The sequence below is a fragment of the Panthera pardus genome, unplaced genomic scaffold (genome assembly GCF_024362965.1).
Source record: "Panthera pardus isolate Hobbes unplaced genomic scaffold, ASM2436296v1 HiC_scaffold_17, whole genome shotgun sequence".
Lineage (NCBI taxonomy): Eukaryota > Metazoa > Chordata > Mammalia > Carnivora > Felidae > Panthera > Panthera pardus.
Window position 1 is genome coordinate 108,456,532 of NW_026526732.1, and position 9,400 is coordinate 108,465,931.

At 40.8% G+C, this 9,400-nt stretch overlaps 1 pseudogene; it reads left to right on the top strand.

Moving 5' to 3' along the window:
• Positions 1–1,751: 1,751 nt before the first annotated feature.
• On the top strand, positions 1,752–2,705 carry LOC128777798 (putative olfactory receptor 2B8; annotated as a pseudogene).
• The last annotated feature ends 6,695 nt before the right edge of the window (positions 2,706–9,400 follow it).

Below are 9,400 nucleotides of genomic sequence, written 5' to 3' on the forward strand. Positions count from 1 at the left end.
TTCACACACCAATGGGTCCTCCCCATTGAACCTGATTCAGATTTTAAAGTCTTACTAGAATTAAAAATGCACGGTATCCCAGCCATTTGAATATGATACAACTGAAGGACTCAGTTTCTGATGCCTCTTTGGTCAGTGTATAACTATTCCTCTTCTTCAGTTACAGTAAGCATTGGTGAAAATGGTCATCACCCAGCCTCGTACATGGCAATGTGTTTGGTCCAGTGTCACTAACTCTGCAAGGTAGCTCCCAGAAAGGTGATCATTGACGTAATGTGGACAGATGTCTGAGATTAGGTATAATACCAAAATATTGGTTTCTTTATGCCTTTCCATATACTACTTTAAGTTTTGCATTATAGCTCTTTGACCCGTCATTGCTCTGAGAACGTAACTGTCTTTATCTCTGTGTGTTTATCTCTTTATTTTATCATAGGGAGTGATGTAAATCATGTCAGGTTGTACATAATTACATGGTCGGATAACTTTCTAAAATGTTTATTCTGATTAGGATGTCGATAAGGAATAATCTTACCTCTTTCAGGAATTTTACCAACTCTAATTGGTAATATGTGCAATGGAAATCTGCAGAAGGAAGAAGAAAGTGTTGGTCACTGGATTTTAGAGTTCAGATTCCAGCTGGCTCTGCATGGCCAATGAATTTTCTGAGTTAAGTTGGTATGGTCATTTGAAGCATTTTTCAGGAAAAGTTGATCACTGTAATTGAACAGTGGTTTTTCGGGTTCTCTCTGATTATTTATTGTTTTACAAATACGAAAAAAATCCCCCCAAAACTGTGTCTTTCCCAAATATAATACATTAGTTAGAGAGGCAATACTGCCAAAATGTTTATGCAGAAATAGTGGTGAGATTTTGAATGTAATTGAATTCTTCATATAAGTACATCCTAGGTAACAATTTCTTATGTCAGAATGCTTGTACACATTAAGTTATATATACATACATATATACATATATGTATGTAGATATACATATATATGTTTATTTTATATATTTTAATGTTTATTTTATTCTTTATTTAATGTTTATTAATGTTTATTTTATCTTAATGTTTATTATATTTTAGAGGGAGAGAGAGAGTAGGGGAGCAGGGAAGGTGCACAGAGACAGAGAGAGATGGAATCTCAAGCAGTCTCAGTGCTGTCATCAAAGAGTCTGACATAGGGATTAATTCCATGCTGCATGAGATCATGGCCCCAGGTGAAATCGAGTCGGATGCTTAACCCACTGAGCCACTTACATGCCCCTGTTGTTATATTTTATTACATGTGAGGTGTGTGCAAATCCAGTTGTGTAGAATCAGGAGACACATATTTGTATTAACATCTCTCCTTCTCTCTGCATCTCTTTCTGATTCTTTCTGAGCTCTTCCTCTTTTCCCTTATACATTTTATAGAACTTTAAGTCTGGAAGGTACACACATTTTTACAGTACTTCAAGTTCTAGTAAGTGCAGACTGATACACCTTATATTCCTTTGACTGATGCAAACAAAATGTCCATTATTTCACTTTTCTCATATTAAATATTAATAATTACCTTTTGGCGATAATGTGGAACTATATTGATATAAGCTATGTCAATTTCAGGGAGTACAGCATTTATTCACGTTATTGCTGATACATTCCATGCCCTTGTCTTTTCATAAGATCATTTCAACCCCCTACCAAGTTGTTTTCTTTTTGAAGATTTGTTTTAAAAATTGCTAAATACTTGGTCTTGACAGGAAACATGTGGTAAGAAAGAATGGACCAGAAAAATGGAAGTTCTTTTACTGGCTTTATCCTGCTGGGTTTCTCTGACCGGCCTCAGCTGGAGCGAGTCCTCTTTGTGGTTCTTCTGATCTTCTATCTGCTCACCCTCCTGGGAAACACAAGCATCATTGCATTGTCCCGCCTGGACCCACACCTGCAGACTCCCATGTACTTTTTCCTCTCCAACCTAAGCTTTCTGGACCTGTGTTACACGACCAGCACTGTTCCTCAGCTGCTGGTTCATCTCAGGGGAGCAGACAAGTCTATCTCCTTTGGTGCCTGTGTAGCTCAGCTGTTCGTCGCTCTAGGGTTGGGATGCACAGAATGCATTCTGTTAGGGGTGATGGCATTTGACCGCTACGCAGCCGTCTGCAGGCCCCTGCACTACGCAGTGATCATGCACCCCCGGCTCTGTGCCCTGATGGCTTCTGCATCGTGGTTCATTGGTTTTGCCAACGCCTCGTTGCAGACGGTGCTCACCTTCCTTGTACCACTTTGTGGGAGAAATAAAATAGACCACTTCTTTTGTGAGGTCCCCCCATTGCTCAAGCTTGCCTGTGTTGACACTACTGTGAATGAGTCTGAGCTCTTCTTTGTCAGTGTGATCATTCTCCTCATACCTGTGGCATTAATCACGTTCTCCTATGGTCGAATTGTCAGGGCAGTGTTAAGAATAAAGTCAGCCGCTGGACAGAGGAAAGTGTTTGGGACATGTGGGTCCCACCTCACGGTGGTCTCCCTGTTCTATGGCACGGCCATCTATGCTTACCTCCAGCCCAGCAACAACTACTCCCAAGATCTGGGCAAGTTCATTTCTCTCTTCTACACCATCGTCACCCCCATGGTCAACCCCTTCATATATACCCTGCGGAACAAGGATGTGATGGGAGCAGTGAGAAAGGTGTTGTGTAGGGGCTATGACTCCAGATGACTGAAGGAAGACCCTTTCATGAAAGGCTTTGAATACAGAGTCTTTATGATTTCTGTGTCCTCAACATTTCACCTGACAACTCTCAAGGGAACTTTCTTAATTCATTCTTTATGCAAGTGAGTATTCAAACTCTAAGTTCATGGATGCATTGCAGCCTCCAGAGATGCTGAGGTAGTGTACCTACACCATCTGCATCATATTAATATTGTAAAAAGTTTCAGAGGATTTTCTTAGTTCACTCCCATTTGGGAACACTATCCCATTTCTAATTGCAAAGGACAGTGACACACACACCATGAAAGCATACCAATATAAGAATAAAAATGACCAGAACATGCTAATAAATATCAATATTGTAGAAAATTCTAGCAATTTCTGGAGGCTATTTCTTCTTCTCACAGTCAGATCATGGCTCTATTACAACGTCTGTGGCCTGACTGGATCACAGCTTTTTCCCAGAGTAGGAGGACAACTGTGGGAAATCAAACTTAGGTGAGAGAAAATATGCCAACATCTATCCTGATAGAGCAATTCAGCTATCAAGCCGTGGTGTAATCTCGCCCTTGTGATACTGTTTTCGTCTTGAAACACAGTTCTTTGTTTTTCAAAAAAATTTTTTCATTAGAATTGATTTTTATGATTTTAGCGTTTAATTAAATTTTTATTGTCATTCCATTAGAGTTAACTACAGTATTAATATTACTTTCTGGTGTACAATACAGTGATTCCACATTTCATCATCACATGTACTCTCTTTAATCTCCATCACCTATTTAATCCCTCCCCCCAGGCCATCCACTGTGGCACCAATGAGCCCAGAGAAGGGAAGGGAGATTCTCAGTTCATGCATCCCTAATTCCTAGCCCTGTCCTGGCCTTAGGACAGTCACCCCTGTGAGACCCTCCTGTACCTCCTAGTCTGCACATTTCGCAGCTACTGTTTGCCAGAGTCCCGCTCTGACCGGGCTCACGGAGGAGGCAGGAACAGGTCACAGACCCCTGGCAACCCCTCCTTTGCAGGTGACTGCTTTTTGGATGCTTGTTTTGTGACACGAATGAGAGCTCTCTTTCACCACAGTGGTGTTGTGGCATGTTTGAGCCCTTATGGTGTAGACTGGGAACCACCATGTATGGACCTGTGGTTTCCTGGGAAGGGAGGCTGGGTGTCAAAGTGGAAAGGGGAGGGTGAATGACTGGAGATCAGAGGATCAGGGGCAGGTGTTCCTGAGGTGGCCTTAGAACAGGACCTGGTTTTGGGGAGGAGACATTTCCTTTTTCCCCAGGGCTTTTCCACTTGTTTTGGAATCAAACTGATATGAGACAGAGTAACTGGAGAAAACACCCAGAGTTTTATTACCTGCACAGGGAGGCCCAATCTGGAAATTGAGACCCAAAGAAATGACCAAAGCAAGCTGAAATGGAGATCCATTTCCTGGTTATTTCCAGTAATCAGACATTAATACAACTGTGTTTTAGGGAGGAGAGCCCAGAGTCCTCCTACATTTCCATCCCCTTTACTCTTCCTACTGCTTTCTATTGTTTTTGAGAAAGAAGAATATTGCATGTTTGTGTGAGCCAGGCAGGGTCAGAGTGAGAGGGGAGAGAGAAAATACCAAGCAGGCTCGGCACCGTCATCACAGAGCCCAGTGTAGAGCTCAAACTCACAAACCGTGAGATCATGACCTGAGCTGAAATCAACAGTCAGTTGCTCAACCAAATGAGCCACCTAGGCACACCCTCCCTCCCCTGGCAAAACCCTATTTTCACATAAATTCTCATTAACTTGAACTGGGCATTAGGATTTCACACAGCATTCAACCCCATAGCAATAGTTAATGTGATTATCTGAGCAGATTTCAAAATTCTTTATTATATACACAAATTCCTGCATGCAGTAGTAAGACCAAGATACAAGTATTATTTCTATCCTGTTCCAAGTTCATAAATGAGGTACATTGTGGTCATGGTAATTGCTAAGATTCTTATTGAGAATGTTGGGATTTCTCTTAGTCTTATTGTTGTCTAGATAGCAGAAACCCTCAGCTATAAAAAAGACCAGATTCCCCTTATCTGGCTTGATTGCCAAAAAAGGCTATTCTCCTGACTCCCATTTGTTATGCTTACAGATAAAAGACAGACACAGATTGCATGCTGGAAAGACCTGCCCCTGAGCATTTGGTTTGAGCTGGAAGAGAAAATACTTACAGTCTTTCCTTCTCCAGTGAAGTGGTAATTGGCTACTTGGGAGTTCAGATTTCACTTCCTTCTAGAACTTGGTCTAAAGAAGAGCAACCTTATCCAAACACACAAGTTCTGCAGGTCGTGCCACACCTTTTTGGGTCTAAGCAATCAGGAGTAAAGGGAACAAGATCATGCCATTGTAGGAACATTTGAATGGATGTTTAGGTAAGAATGTGGCCTCTCCTTCCAAGGAAGAATAACAAAGATTGCAGATATCCACCTAAATTTTGGAAGCAGCCACTGGTCTTTGAAGAATCACTACAGTTGTAAGAAGTGAAGAGATTGGCATATAGATGGGAAAGTGAAGGTCCTGCAGATGAAAGTACATGACTGCTGTCCCCGTGAAAGCTAGGACACTCAGACACTGCCCGGTGGTGTGTGGTTGTGGATCTGTAGGAAAGTGTTAGGGAATGCGATAGGTAGAACAGAGCCCTTAGAATAAAGACAGATTCGTGTATTTACTATATGGCAACCTTGGACAGGATAGTCTTGGGAAATGGTGAATCTGAAAGGCAAGGGAAGTCACATTGAAGGGAAGGGAAGTCACAAGGGATGACTTTATTCAGGCTCTGTTCAAGGTAATAATGCTTCTCTCCATCATTACTGTTAGCATAAGTTCTGTCATCCCCAGGGTTTACCCAGAAAGGTTGTCCACTCATTGCAGAGTGTTTTGGCACAAGCGAAGAGGTGTAGTTTAGAGTGGACAATGGAGCCTGGAGGTAAACAGAAGTTGGAATTTATGATTCTATGGAATCTGCCCATGAATAAAAGGGCTAATGTTATATCTGAGGGATATTTTTATAAGCACCAAAGTCAAAGTATGTGCTCTAGGGACCAAGGATGTGTGTATTTTTAGGGCCCCAGGAGGGGCCTGCCCCATGTAACTATTTGTCTCAGTCCAAGTATTCAGAGTTTGGCTCCCCAGAGGCAGCCAAAGAGGACGGAAGGCTCTGGAGGCGTGAGATGAGCAGGTAGTCAATCTTTCCCCACCAAATTGACTAGGAGTGAAACAATTGTCTCTTTTTAACTTCCATTTACCAATGATATTTCATATTTTTGGCTAACATATTTTGGGTAGTCTTCGGATTCATTTTTTAAATGACATACAATTTTCACATAACATGTATTAGATTTTTAAAAGTTTATTGTCAAGTTAGCTAACATACAGTATAATCTTGGCTTCAGGAATAGATTCCTGTAATTCATCCCTTTCATACAAAACCCAGTGCTCATCCCAAGTGCCCTCCTCAATGCTCATCACTCATTTTCCCCACCCCCTCAACCTCCCACCTCCCTCAACCTCACTTTGCTCTCTGTATTTAAGAGTCTTTTACGGTTTGCCTCCCTCTCTGTTTATAACTTAGTTTTCCTTCCCTTCCTGTGGTCTTGTGTTAAGTTTCTCAAATTCCACATAGGCGTGAAATGATGTGATATCTGTCTTTCTCTGACTGGCTTGTTTTCCTTAGCATGCTACTTTCCAGTTCCATCCACGTTGTTGCAAATGAAAAGATTCCATTCTGTTTTTCTTGCTGGGATGTCTTCCATTGTGTGCCTATATCACATCTTCTTTATCCATTCATCAGTTGATGGATACTCAGGCACTTTCCATAATTTGGCTCTTGTTGATAGCACTGCTGTAAACATCAGAGTACATGTGCCCCTACAAATCAGCCCTCCTGTATCCTTTGGGTAAATTCTTAGTTGCTTTATTGCTGGGTTGTAGGGTAAACCTATTTTTAATTTTTTGAGGAACCTCCGTGCTGTTTTCCAGAGTGGCTGAACTGTATGAATTCCTAACAGTGGTTCAAGAAGGTTCTCTTTCTCCACATCCTTGCCAACAGCTGTTGGTTCCTGAGTCGTTCATCTTAGCCATTCTGACTGGTGTGGTTTATCTCAGCGTGGTTTTGATTTGTATTTGATTTGCTCCCTGATGGGGAACATCTCTTCACCTGTCTGTTGGCCATCTGGATGTCTTCTTCGGAAAAGTGTCTATTCATATCTCCTTTCCATTTCCTCACTGGACTGTTTGTTTTTCTGGTGTTGAGTTTGGCAAGTTCTTCTTCATAGATTATGGATACAACCCTTTATCTGATATGTCATTTGCAAATATCTTCTACCATTTCATCGGTTTCCTTTTAGTTTTGTTAATTGTCTCCTTGGGTGTGCTGAAAGTTTTTATCTTGATGAGTCCCACTAGTTCTCTTTTGCTTTTATATCCCTTGCCTTTGAATTTTTTTTTTTAACGTTTATTTATTTTTGAGACAGAGAGAGACAGAGCATGAACGGGGGAGGTTCAGAGAGAGGGAAACACAGAATCTGAAACAGGCTCCAGGCTCCGAGCTATCAGCACAGAGCCCGACGCGGGGCTCGAACTCACCGACCGCGAGATCATGACCTGAGCCGATCGGCCACCCAACCGACTGAGCCACCCAGGCGCCCCATATATCCCTTGCCTTTGGATACATGTCAAGTAAGAAGTTGCTGTGGCTGAGGTCGAAGAAGTTGCTGCCTGCTTTCTCCTCTGGGGTTTTGATGGTTTCCTGTCTTACATTTAGGCCTTTCATCCATTTTGAATTCATGTTTGTGTATGGTGTAAGACAGTGGTCCAATGTCATTTTTCTGCATGTTGCTGTCCAGTTCTTCCAGCACCATTTGCTAAAGAGACTGTCTTTTTCCCATTGGATACTCTTCCCTGCTTGTTGAAAATTTTTGGCTGTATATCTGTGAGTCCATTTCTGGGTTACCTATTCTATTCCACTGGAGTATGTGTCTGTTTTATGCCAATACCATACTGTCTTGATGATTACAGCTCTGTAACAAAGACTAGGTCCCAGATTGTGATGCCTCCTGCTTTGGTTTTCTTTTTCAACGTTACTTTGGCTATTTGGTGTCTTTTATGGTTCCATACAAATTTTAGGATTGTTCTAGCTCTCTGAAGAATGCTGGTGCTGCTTTGATGGGGATTGCATTGCCTGTGTTGGTTGCTTTGGACATTATTGACATGTTAATATTAGTTCTTCTTCCAATTCATGAGCATTCAATGTTTTTCCATTTCTCTGTGTCTTCTTCAATGTCTTTCATAAGCTTTCACTAATTTTTAGCATACATATCTTTTACCTCTTTGGTTAGGTTTGTTCCTAGGTATTTTGTGGGTTTGGTGCATTTGTAAACGGGATCGATTCCTTGATATCTCTTTCTGTTGCTTCATTATTGGAATATAGCAATGGAACCAATTTCTGCACATTGTTTTCACATCCTGTGACTTCATAAATTCATGGATCAGTTCTTGCAGTTTTTTTGTGGAGTTTTCAAGTTTTCCATGTAGAGTATCATGTCATCTGTGAAAAGTAAAAGTTTGATTCCTTCTTTGTCAATTTGTATTCCTTTTATTTCATTTTGTTGTCTGATGGCTGAGGCTCGGACTTCCAACACTATGTTAAACAACAGTGGTGAGAGTGGACATCCCTGTCATGTTCCTGATCATAGGGGGGAAAGCTCTCAGTTTTTCCCCATTGAAGATATGAACTGTGGGTCTTTCATATATGGCTTTATGATACTAAGGTATGTTCCTTCTATCTCGACTTTCTTGAGGATTTTTCTTTAGAAAAGATATTCTATTTTTTCAGATGCCTTTTCTGCATCTATTGACAGGATCACCTGGTTCTTATCCTTTCTTCTATTAATGTGAAGTATTATGTTGATTGATTCATGAATATTGACCCAGCCTTGCAGCCCAGGAATAAATCCCACTTGATCATGGTGAATAATTCTTTTAATGTACTGTTGAATTCAACTGCCTAGTATCTTCTTGAGAATTTTCGCATCCACATTCATCAGGGAGATTGGCCTGTAATTCTTTTTAGTGGGGTGTCTGTCTGCTTTGGGAATCAAGGTCATGCTGGCCTCATCGAATGAGTCTGGGAGCTTTTCTTCCAGTTCTATTTTTTGGAACAGCTTGAGAAGGATGGGTATGAACTCTGCTTTAAATGCCTGGTAGAATTCCCCAGGAAACCCATCTGGCCCAGGACTCTCATTTGTTGGGAGATTTTTGATAAATGATTCAATTTCTTCATGGATTATGGGTCTGTTCAAATTTTTTATTTCTCCCTGTTTGAATTTTGGTATGTGTAAATGTCTAGAAATTTGTCGATTTCTTTCAGATTGTCCTGTTTGCTGGCCAAAATTTTTTCACAGTATTCTCTAATAATTGTTTGTATTCTGCGGGGTTGATTGTGATCTCTCCTTTTTCATTCATGATTTTATCATTTTGGGTCCTCTCTTTTCTTTTTGAGATATTTGGCTAAAAGTTTCTCAATTTTGTCTATTCTTCCAAAAAAAAAGAAAAAAGAAAAAAGCCAGACCAGCTCTTAGAATCCTTGATTTCTTCTACCATTTTTTAAAATTCTATATTGTTGATTTCTGCTCTAATATTTATAATTTCTTTTCTCCTGCTGG